Source organism: Phocoena sinus, chromosome 1, assembly GCF_008692025.1.
Source record: "Phocoena sinus isolate mPhoSin1 chromosome 1, mPhoSin1.pri, whole genome shotgun sequence".
Taxonomy (NCBI): domain Eukaryota; kingdom Metazoa; phylum Chordata; class Mammalia; order Artiodactyla; family Phocoenidae; genus Phocoena; species Phocoena sinus.
Genome location: NC_045763.1, coordinates 169,306,805 through 169,333,599, shown reverse-complemented (window position 1 = coordinate 169,333,599; position 26,795 = coordinate 169,306,805). Strand labels below are relative to the sequence as shown.

Here is a 26,795-nt window from a genome sequence, read left to right as displayed (position 1 = left end):
GAAGGGGCTCCACTTGCCTCTAGGTCCCTGTTTCAAAATGCTTTCCCATGAAGAAGAGATAGAACTCATCTTAGCAGTTTGTTGAAGGGCTGTAGGAAATCAGCTTCAGTTCTTTGTGACCAAGGCCATAGAACCTTAGGTGACATCTTCCTAAACGGATGCAGCCATAACTTCCATTGAACTAGTGAGACTTCCTCAATTGCAATATAAAATATGTAATAATTAACAGCTTAGATATGTCAAGCACTTTTCAAGGCATTTAAAAATTATTAATTCATTAATTTTCAGAATAACTCCATGAATTAAGCGCTATAATTATTCCATTTTAAAGATGAAGAAACAGGCAGAGAATGGTGAGTACCTAGGGACACACAGCTTGTAGGTAGCAGCGCCCAGTTTAGCTCCAGCATCTTTGCTCTTAAATGCTGTATCATAGTGCCTTTTTATACTTAAAGAAGACTGCCTACGTCTCTGATAATTCAATGGTTATTCATATAAGCTATGATTGATAAGGATATACAAAGAGCTCTGGATTGCATAGTTCAGAAATTCGGTGTCACATTCATGAGCATTTCTTCAATAAGAAATAACAGCTCCTGGATCTCTGTCTCACCAAGGACTAGAAACTTCATGGCACCAAACAGCTGCACCTCCAGTCTAATTACTCAAATACGTGAGCTCATTGGATTTACACAGAACAAGCAACTTGCCGATTTACTGGTCTTTTCACACATCAGTGAATCGTTTGGTGTTATGAAAACATAACATGATTCAAATGCATTGATAGAGCTTGTTTGAGGAAGCACAGATAGCTTCTATTTGGTGGGTAAAATATGTATAGGTAGTCTAAGTCTCAATTTGACATTTCAGCAAGCATTACATTTATAGAAGGAAGTCTAAGCAAGCAGAGGTCTTTCTAAACAGAGTAACTTAGAGGGGTGGCAGGTAGATTTCCATTTGATGTAGCATCCTATACACGGGTGAGCAAATTAAGGTTGTAGTCCTTTTGTCAATAGGGTGAAATTGTTTTCTTTCTTTTTTCATAACTCTTTCAATTATACCCTCTATAGACTCACTTTTAGAAGTTATCAATGAGGACCATGCCCCAAGTACTCCTGAGGGTAGATGGAATTTTCCCAGAAGCCAGACAACCTTCCTTGGTCTTTTCCCCAAACATTCATGTTTCCATTACCCCATACAGCCTGCCTTTTGGTAGCATCCAAACACACAAGGGGGAATTCTACGAATGCCTCAAATCAAATGCCTAATTTGGCCATTCAGTCATTTGTCTACAAATTTTTTTTTGTTTATTCTTTTTTAGGGATGGATCTATGCTTCAATTCTCTACTGCATTCTTAAGTTACGCACAGAACATGAACAAAAATTCAGTGGAGTTTTACTTTCAAATTTTAAGTCTCTAGTTGCCTCAGGGTAGGTTAGTTCTCCACTTGAGTTCATCCTTGTCTTCTGTGTTGAGACTGCATGAGGATAAATGCAAATGATGCATAGGCAGAATGGTGATCATCAAGGTTTGAAATGAGAATAGAGGATCCAGGATGGAATGCCGTTCACTTTAGCCATTCACCCTCAATTCACTCTCGTAAAAACTGGTATAAATGCCTTTCAACAATCTGGAACTTCAGCATGGGGAGGGTCTATCAAGTTGCTGGGGAGAATTGGTCTTCTGCCATCTACAGAGCTTAGGTATTTCGGGCGAGCTAAGATTTCTCCTCCTAGCCATTCTCTTACTCATCAGAGCTCCATTTTAGGGGACTCTGTGGATCAGTTACCTATTGAAACCACTCTCAGTTCATATCCATGAAAACAGATAATTAGCATGTAGCGATATTTGCTCTATATTTTCTATAGCAGGAGAATATACATCTTGATGAACTCTGTCCGATAGAAATAAAATGGGAGCCACATATGTAACTTAAAATTTTCCAATAGCCATGTTGAAAAGAACAAAAAGAAGCAGGTGAAATTCATTTTAATATCATATTTTGTTTAACCCACATATCCCAAGTATTATCATTTCAATACATAATCAATATACCAATTATTAATGAGATTTTTTTATCTTTGGTACTAAGTCTCCATCCTGATTAGCCACACTTCAAGTGCTCAATAACCACATGTAGCCAGTGGCTACCTTACTGGGCAGTGAAGCTCTAGATCATCAAAAAGAGGTGGCAACTCATTAAGTAAAGTTAAAATAAAGTGCCTCCAGACCATTTTATTTGACTCAAAATTGTTAGTTTCTACCGAGACACCATAATTGTATACGATTGTATACAATTAGCTTAAAGATAAAGGTTCTATGTAAACAGGAATGTATTCTAAGCTGATAGAGTCAAACTGTAATAAATTTCTTTTCACAAGATCAAAGGATATTTCTATAGTTCACAGATGTTCTCAAAATTTCTGTACTATAATTAACAAAATGCTCCATAAAAAGTTAAAAGTGAGTAACGTGGAGTAATAGTAGAATGTGCTTATTTGTTGCTGACTAAAATCTTAATGACCAAAATTATTGCCATCCACATAGCTTGATTACTTAGAAAGTTCATTAATGTAAAAAGAGATATACACCTGGCAAAATAACAGGTAGCCTCTTCTATATCAGTCATCTTAATTTGATTAATAATTTGTGTTTATGTTTTTTCCCTTATTTTCTCTAACAACCAAAATCCCAAAACACAAGTCCACATTTACCTAAACGCGAAATAAAAGCGGTAATCTGTTGATATGGAATAAGAGGGGGACCATTCTGTCAAACCGCCAAAGAGAAAGTTACTACATCTACAGACAGAAGATAATCACAATTAAAATTCTAAACAACCTCACATTATACTTTGCACTGAATAGTATTCATTATATCCTTTTATCTTTTTATGCTGAAGGGAGTAGATGCAGGTCCATTGACAACTACATCAAAAGTGTCCTCAGTTAAAGTTTCTCCTCAAGTTAAAGATACACGTATTATAATGACCCAGCAGTGCTACTCTTGGATATTTAGTCAATAATAATAAAAACATGTTCAAAAATTATTTTAAAATGTTCATGGCTTACTTAATAATAGTAAACAGCTAGAAACAACCCAAACATACATCAACAGGTGAATGGATAAACAGTTGTGATGTACTCACACAATGGAGTGTGAACACGGCCATAAAGAGGAACAAGCTACTAAGAGGAGCAAAATCTTGAATACTGTATAGCTCAAAAATAATGTGACAAGCAAAAGAAGTATGTCCCCCATATAATTACATCTACATGATGCTCTAAAACAAGCAAAACTAAGTTATGGTGACAGAATTCAAAACAGCTGGGCAGCTGACTAGAAAGAGGCATGAGGAAGTGTGAGTGATAATTGAATTGTCCCATAGCTTGATTGAGGTGGTGGTCATACTGCTGTACACTTTTGTCAAATGTCATTGGACTGAGCACTTAAAACCTATGCATATATAAATAATAAAATAAATTCGAAATTAAATAAAAAACTTTAAAAATGAATAAAAAGACAACGGTCGCTTTTATTCAGACTGTAGTTACACCCTGTTCTTGCGTGATAGCTTTCGGACTCTTCAACCTATTTTACAGATATTTTAACTCCCCCTTCTCCCAATTCGCACTAAGAATGAACAATGAGGAGTCTCCTGATGACCGTTTTCACTGAAGATAGAGCTAATATTAAGTGAAAATATGGATGGGGATTTGCAGTCTACTCACACTTCTCCATCATTTCTACAATAGTTGTATTATTTTTGGCAGATATTCAATGGTGACAAGTGATCTTTTTGAAATGTAAACAATTAGCATATAAGATTCAGCGCATTAAACAGATTTCATGGTCTCTTTGTTCATCTTGAACTTGATAATTTCTGGAAATTTTGAATCAAGGGGTTTCTGGTTACTTTCCAATGACGTTTAACAGTTAGACTTACAAATACAGAAAAAAGCATTATAAGTTTTATCCAAAATGATTATGGCCATCATTTGAATAAAATACAGATTTTGTAAGCTGTAAAGCATATCATTACTACATACTGGCCTAAGTAAGGTTTGGTTCACAAACTATAGAGCTCTAACCAAGTCATTAAATCTATCGAAAAGGGCCTCATTTGAGAAGCAATAAAATTTTTAATCATTTTATTATTAAAAAAGTGTTTAATATGTAGCTAATTAAATGCCAAAGGCAGGTTATCTGAGTTTAACCTTCAAAAAGAAAATTATGTATCAAAGTCTGCCGTTGGCATCATGGGATAGAAATGTCATCCTCATAATCATTGCGTGACAACTAGCTGGTGGCCTTTTCTAGAGCTATAGTTAAATTACCTGATTAAATTAATAGCCATTTAGATGTTTTAGGAACTGCACAGACCTATACTAAATGAAAATTAGGTCCATTACATTTTCTGAGTGGGCTAGATAGACTCTAAAATAAAACACGTATGCCATTGCCCACATTACTTAGATTAAGCAATTAAAAGCTCTTTCTAAAAAGCGACTAATTCCCTGTAAAGTACAGACAACTGGATTTACACTAATGACCAGAGGTAAGTTTGTTTTTTTTTCTGCTTATTTTTCCCTATCCTCAAATTCTCTGTTTATTTTAAAATAAAATATTAAAATTTGAACACACCTAAATATGTAACTAGATAGCTATCTGTAAGTATATTTCTGTAAGACAATGAACAGTGATTATGTGTAAGTAAAACAGTAAATTAGAAAGTAAAATAAAAAGTCATCCTAATTGGGAATTCACCAAACCATTATTGACGCATTCTAGGTAACAGCTTTGAAACTATTCAGTCTCGAACATTTGGAAAGAATACAAAAAGAATTCATGCCTTCTTTCCTTACTATGTTGATTCTTTCATGTGAAATCCAGATCATCAAGTAAGTAAATACGTCAGAAAATGCAAACAGCATATTTATTAACTTATTTAAGAAGCAAACTACTATTCTCTCCATACACCTCCAGTTGCAAATGAATACAGATTGCACGTGTAAGTTTTAAGGACAAAAGGTATGGTCACTGCTATATGCCCAGTACCTAGAATAGCATCTAACACATAATAGGTATTCCATAAATATTTGTTGGATTGAAGGCAAGGCTGAAATGCTTTCTCAGTTTCAATTAATAATATTTATTTAAAAGTCATATTGACATATCAAAATCCCTTGTTTTGACAGCATGTTATAAAACTAAATATTCAGTAAGGAATTTTTAGTCCAGTGCCATTTGATAGGTAACTAATAAAAAATGAACTGCATCAGTGTGGGGACTTTATTTATAATTAAGATTTTGCCTAACTTCATTTCATTTCATACTTATCAAGGATACAATGTTGTATCCTATTCAGGGACTTTAAGGTGTTCAAAATAGATACAAACTCTTACCAATATTTCTTAAAATCCTTCTTGTGGCTATAAAGCTTAGATCTACTGTAACATCTGGTACTATTTACAGATAAATTTCACCTGTAACATGTTCATGATGTTTTAAACATAAAGCAGAAAGAACCAAGGCAGCATTGATAAGACTGTGTAAACAAATCACTCTTTGGGAATCAACAGTGCTTACATCATAACTTGGTTGCATGTGAGTAGGTCTTTATTCGTTGAATCCTCATTTATTGGGAGGCTTATGGTGTGCCTGCATTGCATTAGACACTTTGTAGAAATACAAAGAGTAATAAAACAGCCGATGTTTTAACTCTTGTGTAAATAAATAACCGACACTGAATATGAAAGAGTAATCAAACATGTACATGAGCCAAATGAGAAAAGTGGAAAAGTACAATCACCACAGTGAGACAGAAGTGATGAACCGTCTCATGGATGGTGAAGGCACGCTGGGAAAGAAGTTAAAAAAAAGAGTGTTCAGAATTGTTACATGACAAAATGAAGACGGAAACTTGTACATGAGGACGTCAAATCCAAAAAAAAAAAAATCCTAAAACCATGTGTGAGAAACTAGATTTAATTGAATACAGAGCCTTCTTAGAAAATGTCAGAATCTGATGTAATGGATTGCATTTTTTAGGTTGTTTTATTGGTATGTCAAAAAAAATCTCTAAGTACTTTGTGATTTTTTTCAAAGTTACCATGGAAAAAATTCCTACAGAGGAACATCATAGGATATTTCCATAGTAGAGAAGATAGAGGAATGTTGTTATATTTACAGGAAAGCACAGAAATAAAAATTTAAGACTTTCACGGACCATGGGCTTTCGAATGTATTCTATAGATAGCATGCTGTGTCCCACTGACCCAAAGTCTAATTGTCCTGGTAAGGGAGTTGTGAGGAGAACACCCAAATTCAGCTCATGGTAAGGGAGGAAAGAGTGGGAAGAAATAACCAAGTAATCATAACAGAGATGGATCTAAGACAGAACATATTGGAAAATCAACCTTGACAAACAATTTTAAATTACCTTTCCAGCCTATGCCCGTCTTAAGTTTTAGTTGTTTTGCCTGTCAAGAGGCTGGCTATTTGACAAACAGTAACACTGACAGGAAATTCCTTTATACATTCATAGAAGCCTGTCTCAACCTAGATCCATTTTGGATATCACTAGAGCTAATTGAGAATAGTATTCAAGCTGTACAATGGATTATGTACATCTCCAGGGAGATCTTGGAGTTCATTCATAAGGGCTAGAAAAATATTTAGTCTATTCACCCCACATACACAATGCTTCTTTTTTATGTAAGATCTAGTACTGAAGTATTGTAGGTAATGGTAATAACCATGATTTCCTACCCACCTGCTATGCTCTGTACTTACTAGGATTTTTCAACCTTCACACTATGGATACTTGGGCCAGATAATTCTTTGTTGTAGGGCCTGTCTTGTGCTTTATAGGGTGCCCAGCAATATCCTTGGCCTCTGAACACTAGATACCAATAATACCCCTTCTCTAGTTGTGATAACCAAAAATGTCGCTAGACTTTGCCAAATGTCCCCTGAGGTGGGAGACAGGAAAGAGGGCACAAAGTCATCTCCTATTGAGAACCACTATTATAAGTGACCATTTACTTGTTGCCTATTTCTTTTTATAACAATCCTGCATGGTAGGAATTATTATGCCTATTTTAAAAATGAGAAAACTAAGTTTAATAGGAGGATTTAAACCTGGGTCTTTTAACCACAATCTTTATTCTGCACACCATGCTGTATTATCTCCACCTTTAAAGATTTTTTACTCTGAATTTTCTAAAAGATTTAACATTAACCCCAGAAACATCCTTGTGATACACGTCTAGAATTGACTGTCCTTAACATACTCAACCACACTGAATATGTGGTTCAGGATTTTCTTCTAGGGTTGCTTTGTCTTATCTACCAAGCCTACTTCTAATCTACTGTTCTATCTTGTTACAGCCTCACGGTCATTTTTGGATGGCAAGCAAGGAAATCAAAAACTTTGGGTCACTTTGATTGTTTGCTGATTTTCAGAAATGTTTTGTATGTATTTTATGGGGGAAAGAGAAGGAACTCTTAAATAAATCTCTGTAATTCATAAAAATATTGTTTGATGTTCATACCCAACAGTAAAACTTTCTCTCTCATCTTATCATTGTGACTCTGTTTGCATATTTGTGAATCTGTCAAAAGATTTAGGGATTCCTAGTGGTTTCACAAGTTGAATTGATTAGAGCAATGATGAAGGAATTGCGTTATCTCTTTTTCCTGCTACGAACTTCCATAATTACTCCATATCGTGCTCTAAGTTGCTTTTGAAAAGTTCTGCCTAATGGAAGAGTTTCCTCCCTCAGTTCAACAAAAGCAACTGTTTGGTGTTACATCATATATTTTTTTACCTGATTACCCAGCACAGAAGTCGAGGTTGAAAAATGTCTGTTGAATGAATAATAAATAACAAACTAATGTCAGATCCATAAGTAATCGGCAGATTCTTGAATTCGGCTACACATAAAAGATGTTTTACTGCTATTAGCTGCAGTGAGTCACCTGCAGGACTGGAAGAGAATATTAGAGATGATCATTTCTTTAATTTCTAAAACTCACTCTTCCCCTCTCCTCCACCACTACCAATTTATGTGGTGGGAAGTCAGGAAAAAGGTAGTGTCGGTTCTTTTTAAAGGAAGAATTAGGTACTTGCGAAGCTTGGGCTTTCACACTTAAAACATTCATTAACATGGAGGAAAAAAATGTATAGAGTATGAAGAAAGAAGAAACTATTACTTTTGCCCGTTCTTCTGAAATAATAGTCTAAAGTTTTCCTTTGAATGTTATAGTATGGCTCTTTAGACTGTAGAAATCACCCATATCTACGATAATTCAATTTTTTTTAAAAAAAGAGCTGTGTATACAGATTATCAGACAAACTAGAACAAGGCAAGCAAAATCTTCACTTTACAATTGATTGTATTGATCAAGAATTGTGAATATTTTTATAATTATGAAATGTTAGCATGAGTGTTATTATTTGATTTACTGACATTCTCATCCTTCCTTACACAAGTATATCATGATTTTTAGGAATTATAGAATGCCACATTTTGAAGCTAAAAGTGACCTAATGTTATCTGTTCCAATCCACATTCCCCTCTTAAAACAAACAAACAAAAAACCCAAAAAACAGCTGAAGAAAACAAAAACAATGAAACTTAAGAAGTTACCTTATACCAGACCTTGCCTTCCTTTTTCAATTAAGTAAAAATGTAACTGAAATTTTTAAGTTTTAATTTGAAATTGTGAAATAGGTCATTATTTTGACCCTTTAAGCCCCAGGGAGCATTCCCAGCATTATCAGGACGTATAGTAAAGAGTCTTTCTCTAAATCTGTTGTTCAGATGACATGGGTTGAGATTTCTGCCAGTTTTAAGCAGGGGGCCTTGCGTTAGCTTCTTAACCGTTCTTTGCCTCAGTCTCCTCTCATAGGAAATAAGCGCTTCAGCTTTGATCTCTGAAGTCCCTGCTAGCATTTCTTCTCTGACTATAGCTCCTATTGGATTTTCCTTCTACAAAAAGCAGACTTCTTTTCTGAGCCTTAAGAGGGGTGAGGGTTAAAACCTATTTTCAGTATTTATTTTGGAAGTGTTCCATCCACTGAGCTGCCATTTGATTAACCAAAATTTCTAGGACTATCTCTCTTTAAAGGAACTTTTGAAGTGGAGAGTTAGAATCCGTAATGAACACCAGGAACGAGCAAGTTTCGTAACCTCAAAGGGTCAGGTCATGACAACCTGAAAGGATCATGACACACATACTAGTAGTAAATTTCCCAGTAAAACGCCACAAACAGCAAACATTTACTGGGAACCTACTCTGTGCTCAAATCTCATTTCCCTTTACTTAATCTCTGCAGTGATCTCATCTACATCTGGACTTTAAACTACCATGTGTATCCTTAATTCATCACACCGCATCTTCCTTCTGAGCCCTGGACCCATGCATATTGGAAATAATTTCCACATGTTTGTCCCACAGGCACCTCAAATACATTAAGTCCAAACAGTCCTTTCTATCCACCTTCTAATCTCTTCCAACACTTCTCACCCATGTGAATAGGGCTACTACGCCCTTCGTCTTCTAATGCAATAAATGTGAGGGACCCTGAGGGCAAATAAGAAAAATGCGATTAGTAAAGAGGAGGTGAACTCTGAAGATGGAGAAACAGAAGGCGGGAAGACAGGCAAAAGATTGTTATGATTGACCAACCAGACATGGTAGGATAAAAAGGTTTGGAATGGGAAATAGGCATGACCACTTCATAAATGAATGACGAACGAATGAATGGCTGTGTGCATGTAATTTGTGTGTGTGTGGTTTATTAAGAAAAATAATAAGACAAAGAAGAGTTGCTGAAGGGAACCACATTGATGCACTAACTCTTAAGTCATCTAGAAGGCATGTTATCATTAGTTCTTACTTCTTTGTTGACAAGTTCATAGAAAGGGCAGGCTCACTTTTATTGAAAGCGTGAGGAGAAGGCAAAATCTGAAAATTGCAACCATTTTCAAACTAACTGTGCCTTGGCTCAATGTGTTTTGAGGCAAGGAGCGACGATGAAACATCCTTCGTTCAGTGGGGACTCTTCACTCTGAGTTCTTCCTTGGAGAAGGTTAGCAACGTCTTCCTCACTTATGGAGCTCATGATAACTTTATCAAAAGGCTTGGTACATTGTACTCAGCCCTTTTTCCTGTCTCAAAAGTGTGCTGATGTGTCCAAAAAGGTGATGTCAGCATGACGATCATTTTCTAGAGAATCCAATATATTTCCATGCCAGGTGATCTTTAGGCACGAACTTTAAGTTGCATTTTGTACTGTTATCAAACATTACCACTTAGATTTTTAATTTACAAAGATATATTAAAGCTGGTCCAGCAAAAGTAAGCGGCTCATTTGTGCCTTCGTGGATGGGGAAAAGCAGGGCATCAAATATGTGTCTGTCATTCCCACACTCATGATTCTCCAAATGACGAGTAGAGAGAAACCCATCTCTTTCACACATTGAGGGTTGCTAGTTTTATGTTCCTTACTTGATTATAATCTCCAGGAAAGCAGAGGCTGTGCCTCACTCCTAATCGATGAGCTAAAGTTAGAGCAAAACCAATACGTTTCTGCTCCAAGAAGTTTATCATAGAATACATGGAGGAACATATGTATAAATGAACCATAATGTAAGTATTATGTCAGTGGGTCTCAAACTTGGCCATGCATGAGAATCACCTGGAAGGTGTGTTAATCCACATATTACTGGACCCCCACCACCAGAGGCATTAATACAGTAGATGTTAGGTTGTAATAAGGAAGAACTTTTGTATTCTGTTAAGCTAACTTTTGTATTCAAGTTAAGCACTAAAGGGATGTTTCCTATAAGCTTAAATTATACATAATGGCCCATCTCCAGGAACCCTGCCTCCCAAGTAATGAGCGTTAAGTTAAAATACCTTGTTTGGCTCACAGGAAACATCCTGCCCAGGCCCACCATGAATGGCTGCAGGAAAAAAGAAATTAACACATCTCCGGAATCTGGCTAAAACAAGGGACTGCATCCCCCTCCCCTTTTAGTATAAAAGAAGCCTGAATTCTGACACGGGGAGGATGATTCTTTGGGACACTAGTCCACCATCTTCTCAGTCTGCTGGTTTTCCAAATAAAGTCACTGTGCCTTATCCCAAAAACTCTTCTCTTGATTTATTGGACTGTCATGTGGTGAGCAGTGTGAGCTTGGACTTGGTAACAGGGTGATGCTAAGCCTTTGCATTTGTAATGAGTGATGCTGATTCTGCTGGTCTGGGGACCACACTTTGAGAAGACTAAGATATGGTGTCAGTGGTGGGTAGGTGAGATTATATTTACTCCCAAATAATCATAAGATGGCGGGGCTGACTTAAAATTTTAGACTTGAAAGGGAATTCTGAGATCTTCTTATTTAATTTCCCAAATATTTTGTGACATGAGTGAATAGTGGTGGGTCCGTATTCCTGACCCAACTTTTCTCCAACTTCTTTTCTGCTTCCCAAATGAGGTTTCCCAGATCTAGTAAAATCCCCGAAAGCCATCCTGCATTTGTGTCTCCCATATAAAATAGCTGTGGAAATCAATAACAGTTCTGTGTGTATAGCGATCTCAGAGGTTGCTTATGGGTTTTATTCCACCAGTAGAAATAACAGAAAAAATACACATGCATTAGATTGATTTTGGTCCCTTTGCTCTACTTTTAGAGGAAAAAATGAATATGAAAATATGTGTTCTTTCTGCGATTTTTCTCCCAGGAATTTCCCTTTTTATTTCTCAGGCAAAGTTGGCTGCCATCTGAATAGGAATATAAGGCTCCCTGGTCCTTTTCACCCACCGTTATGCAGAGTCAGTTTTCCACCACTTAGAATTTAGTGCATCTTTGGTGAAGCCTGACAGGTACATGGAGGGTTGGTGGAAAGAGGCTGGAGGAAGGTAAGAGGGCTAAGAAAGCAGCCATATAATTTATAATCTTCATGACCACAAAAGCACAGCAAGCAGATAAGGTTGAGCACGCTGTCACGGGGGCACTAGCCAGGCCTCTGCAAGCTACAGGGTCTTGTTTCATTGTCCTGTGACCTGCATCACAGTGCACAAAAGTCCCACTCTAGGGCCATAGCTAATCTGCTCTGACAGAATAGGAAAACAACTGCAGAACTCTGCAGCTTCTCTTTCCCAGAACCAGGAGGCCAAATGCAAGCAACAGAACTACATTCTTTTGGAGAACCATCGTGACAAGTTAGAGCATCCAGAACTTATGATCAGGCTCTGACTCTGTGCTTTCATAGCTGCTACTGCAATGCTGCCTAGATGCTAAGTGCGTGGGTTTGGAGTTCACATTTTCGTTCTGCCATTTGTGAGCTGGATAACCTTAGCTTCTACTTCAATAAGTTGCCTCTTCTTTAACTATAAGATGGTGATCAGAATAAAGCCAAACACTGAGCGTTGTTAAGAGAAATGAAAAAACTAATCCATGTAAGATGCAGAGTACAGGACACGTCCCATAGGAAGCATTTTTGATTATGACAGATACCTCATCAGGATATGTGTGATATGTCAGGCTAATTTATTTAGACCTGCTTATATATGTCTTGGCTGTTCGTCTTTATCTATTAAAGAGACTGTCCTCAATTTCTACAGGTTAGGCTGATCAACTAGGCAAATCACAACAATGAAAAACTCACACCTTGACCACACTGTGACAACGACCTGAATAACCAAGGAAACAGTTACAAATGTGTTCTGCAAAGGAGAGCGTCACAAAATGTTAACCCTGCATGGTTTCTTATAATCAGTTCTTTTTTTTTATTATTGAAGTATAGTTGATTTACAATGTTGTGCTAATTTCTGCTGTACAGCAGTGACTCAATTATACACATATATACATTCTTATTTTATATTCTTGTCCATTATGGTTTATCCCAGGAGATTGGATATAGTTCCCTGTGCTCTACAGTAGGACATTGTTTTTTATCCATTCTAAATGTAATAGTTTGCATCTACTAACCCCAAACTCCCCCAAACCCCAAACTCTTATAATCAGTTCTTATCCTTCCCTTGACACAGTTCACCTCGGAATAATGTAATAATCACAATAAAGATACAACTAAGGCAAAGTAATTAATTTCATGTGCTGTTTTGCCATCGATGAAACATGATACTGCCTTCATCCGGCCACAAATAATGTCTTACAATAAAAAGCTCCCCTAACGTTAAAGAAATGCTGTACATAGACTCTGAAAACTGAACTCCTTCAGATTAGCCTCTGTATCAATGAGTCCTTTTGTTAGTGGACAAGGAAATAAAGGAGGTAGCAGTCAGCATGCAAGCGTTACTTTCTAGATTTGAAAAGAAGATGATCCATGGGGATGTTTCTGATCTACAGTGAAACGTAATATTCTGCTCAGGAGTTGACATTAGTATCACTATACTGGCGAAGGAGGGGCAGGGGGACAGAGGAGATGCTGCATATTTTTTGCTTGTTTCCTCTCTCATCAACTGGAAACGTGACAGTGTTAGTAGCAAGCGTTCTATCTGGTGTACAAAAACCGAGCACTTAGGCATTTTTGAGTGATAATTCAATAGGATTAAATTACACTCATGTGACAGCTCAACTTCGCTAATGAGGTACATTTCAGTAAACTGTTGACAGAACCGTCTGGAAGGTTTCTTTAATTTACCAACATGTAACAACATGGGAAAAGCATTAGTCAACTAGATGAAGATGAATAAGCAGTGAGGTCTAGGGGTATTTTACATTAATACCTGACAACCTGAAAGGGTTTTTTCACCTGTTCCATTTAGCCCAAGGCAGGCACAGAATCACTGGTACCTGTTAGTGTGATTGACTTACCAAAGCAATGAAGGGAATTACCTAGAAGAGGGCTGAGTGGAAAATATATCAGAGAAATTTCTTTTCCTTCCAGTTAACAGGAAGCATGTTCCTTGCAAAGTGGGGGATGGTTGCCCTAAAGTTGAAAGAATGTTTCAAAGCTTTTCAGATGGCTACACCAACATTTTCATTTCCAAATTCTTTGAGTTTGTCTTTACAGATGAAAAAATCTGTCTGTATAGATTTCTAGCCAGATGTTGATTGGGAATAGTGTAAGGTGCTCAAATAAATAATTTATTCCAAGCCAAGAAAAGAAAGAAAGTATAGGAAACATGGAAGAACAGTAAATAGGAGACGAGGAAATATGCTTATGAAGGCATCAAATGTTTATTGAAAAGATGCTCTAGCTAAAATTATACTCGCCAATAAGAAGGCCATAAAATCATTTGCATCCTTTGAAAAATGTCCCCAAACTACTGGTCTTCTAGTGTCTGGCAAGTAGTATGTTTGAAGAGAAAAAGCCGACTCTAAGTGGATAAACATGGCAACCATTAGGGGGCGCTACAGATTCCAAAATAGATATTTAGGTACCAAAGTCTACCTGTTTCCCTAGACTCACAGACATAGAACACAAACTTATGGTTACCAAAGGGGAAAGGGTGGGGGGGATAAATTAGGAATTTGGGATTAAAATATACACACTACTGTACATAAAATTGATAACCGACAAGGACCTACTTACTATACAGCACAGGGAACCATACTAAATATCTTGTAATAACCTATAATGGAAAAGAATCTAAAAAAGAATAGGTATATAGGTATATGTATAACTGAATCACTTTGCTGTACACCTGAAACTAACACAACATTGTAAATCAACTATATTTCAATGAAAATTTTAAAAACAAAATATAATATAGTAAAAAAAATAGTTATTCTCCATACCTAATCATCCAAAAAATGTTAATGTATTGATATATTCTCAAGGGAAGGTGTGCCACAAAGGAGAGGCAGAAGCAAAGATGGAAATACTTTCTTACTACATCTGTTGGCCAGAAATTCCTCGAAACCACTGAGCATTTTAGAAGAATTAGGAGAAAAAAAGAATCAGTGACACCTTTAACTCTTGAGTATCAAACACATAAGAGAGGATTGTCGGTTTAACTAACCCAAACTATCAGCTAATCCATAAACCACATCTGTTTAGTTTTGAGAGAATAAAGTATATAGGGTTTCTCTGCAGCAAGTTACCTTTCTCATTTCATCTTGATATGGCGATTATTCCAGTGGTTTTGCATTTCCAGAACACACGGTGATTTGTTGGAGGCCCTTGGGAGACAGGCTAGGAGGGAGATGATGGAAAGATCTAAAAGACAAGAAACCGACTTTTCATAGTTTCCGCTGTGTCAACTCAAAGTATACTACCTGAGGGGTAACAAAGGTGAGAAAACCATTCAGCAATATTGTCCACACACACACATACATAGAAATGTCAAGCTGGACCTTGGAGTAAGACAGAAGTTCTGCCAACAGAAAAGCTCTAGGAGGTCTGAAAATACTGATGAAGGGTATGCTGAACAGAATGGAAAGTATTACAAAAGGGCCAGCTATCCAGAAATGACTCCTTTTGCTGGCCTCAGACACTATCTCTGACTCTTTGACATTATTTCCAGTCTCAATGATAATCATAATAACAATAATTGCTAAAATGTTCCCCATGTTCTGTTATTCACAGAAACTTCCATCACCTCATTTGCTCCTGTGAGGTAGGTAGGGTCAGTAGTTTTATAAAACTTGACAAAGAAGCTGACTTCAGCAACTGCCCATTCAGGCTGCAAAAGCAGCCAAATAAGACACAAACTCAGGTCCTCTGACTTCAAATCCAAGTACTTCATTTTCACTGCACTGAAATGTCATGGAATGTCTAAAGGCGAACTTGCAGAGTTTGAGCAGGGCTCGTACAGTCCAAGTGGGAATTAAATATCTTGGCAGGTTTTTGATCAGAGTGATCCTCATAGGGGATTCGAGAGGAAGGATTCCATCTTTCCACAGTCAGGCTAGGCATCTGGATGACCAGCAACTTGATTCTATCTTTCCTTTACTTTTCTCTAACTATATAAAAAACATGGACCTGGCAGTTTCCAAAGTAGTGAAGGCCAAGCATTCTTTCTGAGTTCTTTTTTTTTTTCTTACTCTATTACTTTTTTATTAGTAGAAGCAATAGAACAAAAATATGAGGAACAGTATTTGTAGATTTTTCCAAATATCTCTGTTACATAAATTTCTAGAAGTAGAATTGCTGGGTTCAAAAATATGCACATGTAATATTTGGTTTATATAGCTAAACTGCTTTCCGTTGAATTCTACTTGTTTTTAGTTGAAGTATAGTTGATTTCCAATATTGTGTTAGTTTCGGGGTACAGCAAAGTGATTCAGTTCTATACACACACACACACATATACAAACACACATATATATATTCTTTTTTCTATTCTTTTCCATTATAGATTATCACAAGATATTTAATATTGTTCCTTTGCTATACAGTAAATCCTTGCTGTTAATCTATTTTATATACGTTGGTATGTGTCTGTTAATCCCATACTTGAGTCCTTTCACATTACAGAACAATATAAAATTAATAATAAAAGCAAACTAGCAACAGAGAAGAGAAATAAGACATCATGCCTATAAAATATTTTAGTATAAGGTCTCAGTTGAAAACACTTATCTGAACAGTAATACTTTTCTCATCCAACAGTGTGTATATAGTAGTTGCTAAAGCTTGGACCATATCTACTTATAAGACAGTTCTAAACAATGTTAGGTCAAAAGAATTGTCTGGCTGTTATTCTGACCAAGTAATAGCTTGATGTAAACAGTTCTAAATTAAAAATGAACAATCAAATTTTGTCTGGGATTGACTCAGCTATCTAGTCAATTATTTAAACAATATTAATTAAGTTTAAACAATTAAGTTTAAACAATATTAATAGCCCACAATAGTTAAGATTTTTTGACTGCTTACTGTGAGCCAGAAACTGTGCGTTTACAAGTATTATGCAATTTCATACTGCTACAGTTATATGAATGTCGGTGCTATTATTAGCCACATAGAGAAGAATGCAAAAAACAGACTTAGAGCCTAGGTAACTTGCCCACATTATACAGCTAGTAATGAGTCGAGCTACCACTTGAACACAGGTCTGTATTATTTCAGAGTCTAAACCCTTTACTATGTCCACTTGACTCTACCTTGGCCAGATACTCTGTCTCAATTAACTTCCTAATGTTCTGCTATATTCCTAATTCTGGTTCTCAAACCCAGAGATAGCTTACTTTAGAAAGATGGAATGAAGTTAAATCAACTGAGAGCAAAATAGAACACACATTAATAGGAAAGCCTGCTTTCTGTAATGGGGTAGTTTGGCGCCAAGCTGAGTAACCTGTGCATGGCCAGGAATAGTATCAGAAATGATTCTTTTCAAATAAGAAATTAATCTTCCAGATATACTTGAATTCAAACATAAAAATGTATTACAAAGATTTTAAAATTGTGTGTAATAGGAAAAGACACAAAATTTAGCTGGAACCAGAAGAATAAATAAATTGTGACAAACACATACAATAGAGTACTGTGCAACCTTAAAAGAAATTAAATAGATTAATGTGTGCTAATACAGATCAGTCACCAAGACATACTGTTACATGAAAAATCAAGGCTCTGACTAGTATGACCAGTAAGTTACGAAACAGGTCTTAAAAGACAGACATACAAATTCATGCAAAATAGAATATCACTGGAAAGATCTACAAGATCCTGGTATCGTCTCTGGAGAGGGTTAACTGTGATTCAGAGAAAAGAGAAAGTCTACTTTTTACTACATAATTATTTGTATTGTTCTATCTTTTATCATGTACATAAATTACTTAGAAGTATTTTAACATTAATAAATAATAACAGGTGTGCAATCTATGTTTGTGGATCTGAACAATGACTGGAACACATGGGTCATACCAACCTAGAAGCACTGGACTTGGAAACAGACAAAAAAAATTTTAATTTGGTTCTGTCACCAACTAGCAGGGCAGGGTTTGTGTAAGGGACTTAAATCTTTTAGCTACAATTTCATGTATGGGAAATTGGTATAACAGCCTCTCAGATTCTCAAGGATGAGATGAGATCATATACAGCAGAGCATTCTCTGAAGTGTAAAAATGCCAGGAATTATTATTGTTTGCTGTTGCCGAAGCAGGCTGTGGCTCAGATTAGGAAGCCATGTCTTCAGAAAGGGAGGACTTGCCACGTCTAGCCTGACTTGCCACGTCAAGCAGATCAACCAGATATTTGCCAAATATTCGCTTCACTTTGTACTATATTCCCATTCTTTTGCAACTAGACGTGAAAATATTTATGATTTCTCCTTTAGAAAGGGGAAAATGTTTGTTTGCAGAAATGGTTGTTTCTTTGGGGTAGAAGGTAAACCTAAGAGGGACCTCGGCAATATGGAGAGAAACAATTTTGTTCCTTTAAAGAAGAAGGTGAAAAGGAGAGAGGAAGGGATAAAGGTTGAGACCAGCGAAAGACAGGGCGCTCAGCAACGTGGCCTCACCAGACTGCTTGTCATTAGAATCACAGAATGGCGGACATGAGTAGTGTCTAGAGGAAGCTACTTAAAAAGCTGAGGACAACACACACAGGGTCTCTCAAGACAATAGAGACAGGGAGAATGAGAGTGAGGTTAAGAGAGAGAGGCACAGGAAGTAAAAACCCAGGACCTCTCAGAAATATAAGCAAGAGTCTTGGACTGTCAGAGACATGGATCGGGATCCAGGTTTACCCTAGAAGTCCAAGGGGCAGGGGCCCCAGCTGACCGCAGGGTAACGTACTGTTTCCCCAAATACACGCTTGGCCAGCAGGACGCCCGAGTATTAGACTGAGTTTACAGAAAGCAACTCCTGGAGAGCCAGCCCAGTGGATTGACTGTCCACAATCAGCAGGAACATTCCTGGGTGAAGCGCAAATTGCTTTCCTTGGTGCTTGACCCTTCCAAACCATGATGATAATTGCTGCTGTGTTGCAAGCGGGGGGGGGGGGGTTAGTGCCCTCCCCTCAGGAAGGCTACCAAGGAGTAGGGACTACACACATCTGATTGTGACAAATGCCTAGTTTACCTGCTAATCAGTGCACAGTAGTAGGTATTTTGTAATCTCACCAAAGCAGAAAACCCCACACATCTCAGCTCAAAAAAAATCAAATCAAATCTACTGCTTCTATATATTTCTGGTAAGAAATGAAATACATTCAGTTTGAATCACATGAGCAGTCAATCAAATATCGAATTGAAAACAATGAACTGCAAAGAGCCACCTCGAAGTCACTTAGCATTGATAAATTAGTAATGTATTATTAAATTATTCATATCTTTTTTTCTTCCTTTGGACTATAATGATATACTGTACACAGCACTGATCATTTACTTAGGCTGAGTCCATTCATTTAATTATGCTGCTAAACTTGGTAGGCCAATTGGTCATCATGAGAGTTTCCAGGCAAGCTTATCACAAATATATAGAACATGTTTCTTATTGCCCCCAGTGGCTAAGTGCTAAAATGCTATTTAGTGCTCAGAAGGTTAATGTCCTGCTTATGTAAATTGTCCAATTTAACATTCAGCAGCGGTATCATAAATTCTGGCTCCAGGATTTCATTAAATGTATGTTCAAACTAGTTGACCTTAAAGGTTAACAAGCACAAGTTAAACAGGACAATTATTTAACTCACTTCTTATCGAGAGACTGAAGTGTACTAGCCATTTAATAGCTCCGCAGACTTCACAATTAGAATTCTTAGAAGGTCTCTGATAAAACGGCAGGTCATGAATTTTCATAAGGATGTCAGATAATAACTATTTATCTGCACTTGTTTTTTCTTTCTTATAAACTTAAACTTTGATCTTAACATTCAATTAGGAATGAGTCCACAGAGAAGGACTAGGTAACTCAGGTTGCTAGGGTTCACCTTCATTTGGGTCTGCACGGGGATTTAAAACATCACTTACGCATCGTCATTCATGAAAATTAACATGAGAGTCAGGGACTCACCATTAAGTGTGCAGAGCTCAAATGAAGCATGGGGCCCAACAATGAGTTACAACACCTCTTTTACTGGTTTGGGACGTTAGACTAAACATTTGATTCTTTTCTTAAAAGACCCCCAAATGCCTATTAACTTCCTGGGAAAAAAATGCATTCTCCTTTGCTTTTATAACATGATGCGGTTTTTTGTTTTTGTTTTTGTTTTTTATGCGGTACTCGTGCTTCTCACTGTTGTGGCCTCTCCTGTTGCGGAGCACAGGCTCCGGACGCGCAGGCTCAGCGGCCATGGCTCACGGGCCCAGCCGCTCCGCAGCATGTGGAATCTTCCCGGACCGGGGCACGAACCCGTGTCTCCTGCATCGGCAGGCGGACTCTCAACCACTGCGCCACCAGGGAAGCCCTCATGATGCGTTTTAATATAACAGGAAGTTAGATGATTCAAGACACCCTTTTCCTCGCCAGTCTGGTTTCTTCTCCTGCTCTCCTTGGGCATTTTTTTGTGAAATGGGAGCGAATCTCTGGAAGTGATCGCTAAGGCCGTGTTACCTACGCTGGGGTGAAGCTTGGAGCGAGGTCCGTGGGCTGACGTTTGCATGTGCTTCTCTCTGCGGGAGGATCAGGCAGTGGCTTCGGGGATGCATTAAACTGGTAACCACACACCAGCAATCTCAACAGTTGGTGGCCACTGTCCGCCAGGAAAAGGCACAGAAACATTCTCTCCTTGCAGGTGTAACTGTTTAGACTGCAGGCTCTTTGGAAAATAAAGCAGCACATAAGAGCAAATAGGACTTTATTCATAAATCATGAGCTGAATTTCTGTTAGGAGCTGAAATGAAGCAAAATGGGTCCAATTTGCCTGTAGGTACATTGGGGGTGTGATAAGTAATTTTTAAAATTTGGTAATGTGCGTTAAAGGTAATTAAATGTAATGATAGAAAAGGGAGAGATGGATGGATAGATAGATAGATGGTTAAATAGGTGTTAAATATATCTGTGCTTGGCCCAGTTCCTCTTCCTGCCTTCCTCATTCCCCCAGAGGTTACTTATTTTTAGGAGCTGTTTAAAAAAAATAATAATATAAGGAAGAAATATTTTCTAGCATGAAAAGATGTGACAGTGTTTTATATCCTCTTGTGTTGCTCTTCATCCAAACTTCATCTTTTGAATATTGCCTTCAAATCCTGCCTGAAAGGGGACATAAATAAAGTGAAATGGCTAATGGACTAAAAACACTTATGATCAGGTTTTCATAACTAACATTATTGATAGCTTCTACCACGCAGCCACCTGCACACGGTGTAAGATCCATTTCCAAAGTAAGATTTAGAGCCCTATTTGCAATAAAAAGGCTAGCATGTGCAAATAAAGAATTCGAGAGTGAGGCCGGCAATGGCCTCCCCCAAGAGAGGGAGGAAAGACCTCTTTCCATAGCAGAACTGACCACAGGGTCACAGGACACTTTTTCAGATTTCAGACGTGGCTGTGCATTTCATGGCATCCTGGGAGGGTCTTCAGGGACAGAAAACTGTTAAGTCCTTAATTTGGAAACAACCCCATCTTTCTCCTCAATGGCTTAGTATCTGCACTTGGTCAGGCAAATAAATTTGCATTTCTGTACACTGAAACAATAACAAGATCGTTTTGCAGGAAATGTAACACAATACAAATAAGGAAGCAGGCAAGATGGGAATATTTTTATGGAGTCTGATGCTTTCCATGTCCATTTTAAGGTGATTTTCCTGTTGTTGTTGTTGCCTTTAAACATTTCTATTTTAGAAAAGACAGTTAAAGAAAAGCCTTTGTGATGACTAGAAATTTATTTGGTGTTCAAAAATTTTTCGTATCAATAACCCTCTCTTTAAAAATATTTTAGCTGTAGGGCTTCCCTGGTGGCGCAGTGGTTGAGAGTCCGCCTGCCGATGCAGAAGATGCGGGTTCGTGCCCCGGTCTGGGAAGATCCCACATGCCGCGGAGCGGCTGGCCCCGAGAGCCATGACCGCTGAGCCTGCGCATCCGGAGCCTGTGCTCCGCAGCGGGAGAGGCCACAACAGTGAGAGGCCCGCCTACCGCAAAAAAAAAAAAAAAAAAAAAAAAAAATTTTAGCTGTAGTAACAATAAGAAGATGCTAGCAAAACAGAAAGCCTTTTATCTGCTTCTTGCTATTGAGATAGCGTTTGGAAGGCATAATTTTCTTCTCTTTTAGTTCTTACTATTCCCATCTCAGCAAAAAAAATTTTTTTTTCTTCAAGCTCTGGACTTTATTATTCTAAAAAAATTAAGTTCAGATTACATAGGAAACTGGAAATTATGGCTTTATTAAATTAAATTAATTTAAAAGAGCATTGGATTTGTGGGACTTGTATAGTTACTGATATCTACAGCTTCTATTACGGTAGGATCCCCTCCTTCAATTATATTGAAAATATGAATCCCAGTATACAGTCCCTCTTGGAACTGTGCATTAATGTCAGAGATTGTCACCTCTGTACTCTAAAGAATAGTGATAGCTTCCAAGTTATATAGCAATCAACAGCAAAACATTTCTCCCTCCCTTCAGAATCTCATGGTACTGCAAAGTATTACTGAGAGAGAAAAATGTTTTATACGGGAAATTGCAACAAAGATTTCACACATAACTGTATCGGTGTTTAGTTGTGAGTCCCTATTTTTGTCCTTTCTTTTGTCAGAATTTGAGTGTAACAGAGAACAAAGAAAGACATGAAAAGGAGGATGCAAAACGACTGCAAACTCTTCATAAATGGCAAACTCATTGTTCAGAGACAAGCTGAAGCCTCACTGCTGATGACAGACACAGCCCAGATGCCCGGATGCAATCAATGCTACCTGGGAGGGAGCTGGGAACGATGAGACAAGTGTGACACTGCTCCCCCCATCCCCTCACCCCACCCACTCCCACCTCCAGAGCAAAGAAAGGGCCAGCAGTCCAAATCACAAATCCAGCCTGCTGCAGGAGAACACTGATCCAGACAGGGTCTACTATGTGAGAGACAGCTCAAACAGATGCTCAAGTCTTGTGACAGCTAGGGTTGTGACATATCAGGAATGAGTGGCAGCTGGGTGAAGACAAGTGGGAGACACCCTAGCATAAGAGAGGGAAGGAGGGGGATTCCCTGGTGGCGCAGTGGTTGAGAATCTGCCTGCTAATGCAGGGGACACGGGTTCGAGCTCTGGTCTGGGAGGATCCCACATGCCGCGGAGCAACTGGGCCCGTGAGCCACAACTGCTGAGCCTGTGCATCTGGAGCCTGTGCTCCGCGACGAGAGAGGCCGCGATGGTGAGTGGCCCCCGCTTGTCACAACTGGAGAAAGCCCTCGCACAGAAACGAAGACCCAACACAGCAAAAATTAATTAATTAATTAATAAACTCCTACCCCCAACATCTTCTTTAAAAAAAAAAAAAAGAAAAGAAAAGAGAGGGAAGGAGGTTGCCGTGAGTTTCACTGTCTTCCCCAGAAAGATACGCTGAAGTCCTGATCTTTGGTCCCTGTAATGTGAGCTTATTTGGCAGATGCGATCGAGTTAAGATGAGGTTGTACTGTATTAGAGTGCACCCTAAATCTAATAACTGCTGTCCTTATAAAGAGAGAGAGATTCATAGACAGAGAGAGAATGACATACAATGATGCAGGCAGAGACTGGAGTGATGTATATTCAAGCCAGGGAACTCCAAGGATGGCGGGCAACCACCAGAAGCTAGGAGAGGGGCATGGAACATCTGTCTGCCTCAGAGTATACAGAAGGAACCAACCCTGCTAAAACCTCAAATTTCTAGTCTCCAGTATGATGAAAGGATACATTTCTGCTATTTTAAGCCAACTGGTATGTGGTACTTTGTGGCAGCCCTAGGAGACTCATACAGAGGTGGATAGGAACTTGACCTACTTCCTCTTCCCATTTTCTCCTAGCAGTCCCTGAACCAGAACCTGTTCTGGTATCTCTCATAGTCTCCTGAACAGACTCTCAGACTGACTGGCACTGATTACATGGAATGCAGAGAATCACCATGCAGAAGTCTTGATGTCCTCTCTCAAATTGGACCCGCCTCTTGGTCAATGATGTCAGTAGCCAGCCTTGATTATGCTCTAGTTCCTCAGAATTGATTTTGAACTTCTAATAATTCCTCCTTACATCCTCAAATTTAAAAAAAAAAAAAAAAAAGGTCCTCAGCTCTCTTCTTCCATATTTTCCTCTAAAAACCGTCATGGCTTGGGCCTAGCTCCCTTTCACCTTCTAAAAGTTTACCAAGTATCACACTTATATGGTTATATTCCCCATGTTGTACAATACATCCTGCGGCCTATCTTATACCCAGTAGTTTATACTCCCCAATCCACTGCCCGCCCCCCAACTGGTAACCACTAGTTTGTTCTTTATATCTGCGAGTCTGCTTCTTTCTTGTTTTATTCACTAGTTTGTTGTATTTTTTAGATTCCATATATAAGTGATATCATACAGTATTTGTCTTTCTCTGTCTGACTTACTTCAGTTAGTATAATGCCCTCCAAGTCCATCCATGCTGCTGTAAATGGCAAAAGGGTGTGTTTTATGGCTGAGTAATATTCCATTGTGTGTGTGTGTTTGTGTGTGTGTGTGTGTGTGTGTGTGTGTGTGTGCGCGTGTGTATGTACCACATCTTCTTTATCCATTCATCTAATAATGGACACTTAGGTTGCTTCCATATCTTGGCAATTGTAAATAACGCTGCTATGAACATTGGGGTGCATATATCTTTTTGAATTAGTGTTTTTGTTTCCAAAAGAACATGTATTCAACAATTTAAGGGGAAAAAAACCCACCTTGTTGTATAATTTCCCCTTCACTAACTTTCCTGACCGAACTTCCAAAAGTCAACTATAGTTAACACCCAAGGCGTATCACGGGATTTATCAAACCATCAAAACCTTCACAACTAACAGGAGAGATCTCATTTACTTAAATTTATGTCTATAGTTGTGAAAATGAAACATAATTTTAAAGGACTGCATCTGCTGTGGAAGTTTTCCTCTGTTATAACTTCTGTGTAAAATTGAATACTCTTTGCCATTAACAGGGGGGGTCAAAGGGATTCATTAAAGCACTAGCCTGTTATTCCAGGGGCTTCTAACTAGCTGAAGGGAGAGAGAGAAACAATGAACCATGAGCATCCCTTTTGCTTTGCCTTCATGTCTCTTTCCCCTTTCCTCTTACATGTCTCCTTCTTTTTTTTTTTTTTTTTTTTTTTTTTTTTTTTTTTTTTATGCGTTACGCGGGCCTCTCACTGTTGTGGCCTCTCCCGTTGCGGAGGACAGGCTCCGGACGCGCAGGCTCAGCGGCCATGGCTCACGGGCCCAGCCGCTCCGCGGCATGTGGGATCTTCCCAGACCGGGGCACGAACCCGTGTCCCCTGCATCGGCAGGCGGACTCTCAACCACTGCGCCACCAGGGAAGCCCTATGTCTCCTTCTTATACCTCATGGATTAAACACCTAGTAGACAAACGGACATTAATTAAAGGCAGACATGAAACCGTTTCAAGGATCTGATGTGGAAGAATGAGTATGAATTTGGAAGGCAGGGAATCCTAGTGCATCACTTACTAAGCTGTGACCTTTGGCAAGGAAGTTTACTCATTCATTCAACAAATACATAATGACCACCCACTCTGAGCTGGCCACTGGAGTTACAACAATAAATAAGGCAGACGTGGGCCCTTCACTCAAAATATTTCATTCTATTTAACTGTCTTCTCCAAAGCTCAGCTTCCTCCTCTGTTAATTTGGCATAATTATAACATCAGATTCATGCGGAAAGTGTGAGGGAAGGAATGAGATACAATACATGTGAAGGAATTGTGAAGTCCAGTAAAATTAGCTATTATTTCCACTGGATAGGAAATACCTTAAGAGTAAAAACGGTTTGCTATTTGCCTTTAGTATGCCCTGCACCTTGCACGATGCTTGGCGTTTAGTAGATACTCAGTGAAAATTTATTGTATGATTATGAACACCAATAGAGATCAGATTAGTCACTGCCTCATCTGCTCTTCGCAATTGGTACGCACTTTGAACAATACACGATGTGAGAGCATGTTATGTTCATCTTGGTATTCTTCTCGCCCTTCTTTACCTGACACAATCGCTGGAGCATAGATGGTGCTTGGAATTTATTTCAGTAAAATGTCTGTCAGTTAACAATCATTTCAAATAGAAAACTTAAGCAGGGAAGGGTCAGCACTCGGCCATGTCTGCTCCATGCCCTGCGAAACCCATGTCCATCACGTCCTCTCTCACTGGCCAGCTGCCGATACCGAGGATTTCATTATCAGCTCCACCCAGGTTTGGAAATGACCCTAAACGTGCTTGTTAGTGTATAAGAGACTGGGTGGATGTTGGACAAGGTTTCCTTGTGGAAGGGACTCAAAATAACGTTTAGGTAATGAGAGGGTAGAGTTGTAGGGGAGGGAGTATATCCTTCAGCGAAAATAACATACACGAGGGACTGAAAATGGGAGATGAGATGGAAATTTTGTGAAACAAAGAAATCCACCACGCCGGAAGCACAGGTCAGGAAGAGAGTGGTCCAAGATGAGGGGTGGGCAGGGGCTAGGCCTGGGCTGGCAACCTCCGCGATATTGACATTTGGGGCCAGAAAATTCTTTGATGTGGAGTTCTGTCCTGTGCCTTGTGGATGGTTAGCAGAACAATCACTATACGCCAACAATATGCCCCAGTGGGATGACCAAAAATGTCTCCAGATACTGCCAAAGGCCCCCTGGGGGAAAAACTTCTGAGATTGAGAACCACTGGGCTGCTGGGCCATTGGAGGGCCTTGCAGGTCCCATAAGGAAGTATAGGAGATCAC

At 38.5% G+C, this 26,795-nt stretch overlaps 1 long non-coding RNA gene across 2 annotated transcripts in view; it reads right to left on the bottom strand.

The window, feature by feature from the left end:
- The window catches only part of LOC116763388, a 55,770-nt gene that overhangs the window by 6,823 nt on the left and 22,152 nt on the right, over positions 1–26,795 (bottom strand). The window contains exon 3 of one of the 2 annotated variants that reach the window (XR_004352500.1): positions 15,088–15,202. The exons of the other annotated variant lie outside the window; for it this stretch is intronic. This is a non-coding gene — a long non-coding RNA (uncharacterized LOC116763388). The remainder of the gene's footprint in view (positions 1–15,087; positions 15,203–26,795) is intronic. 2 annotated transcript variants of the gene reach the window in all.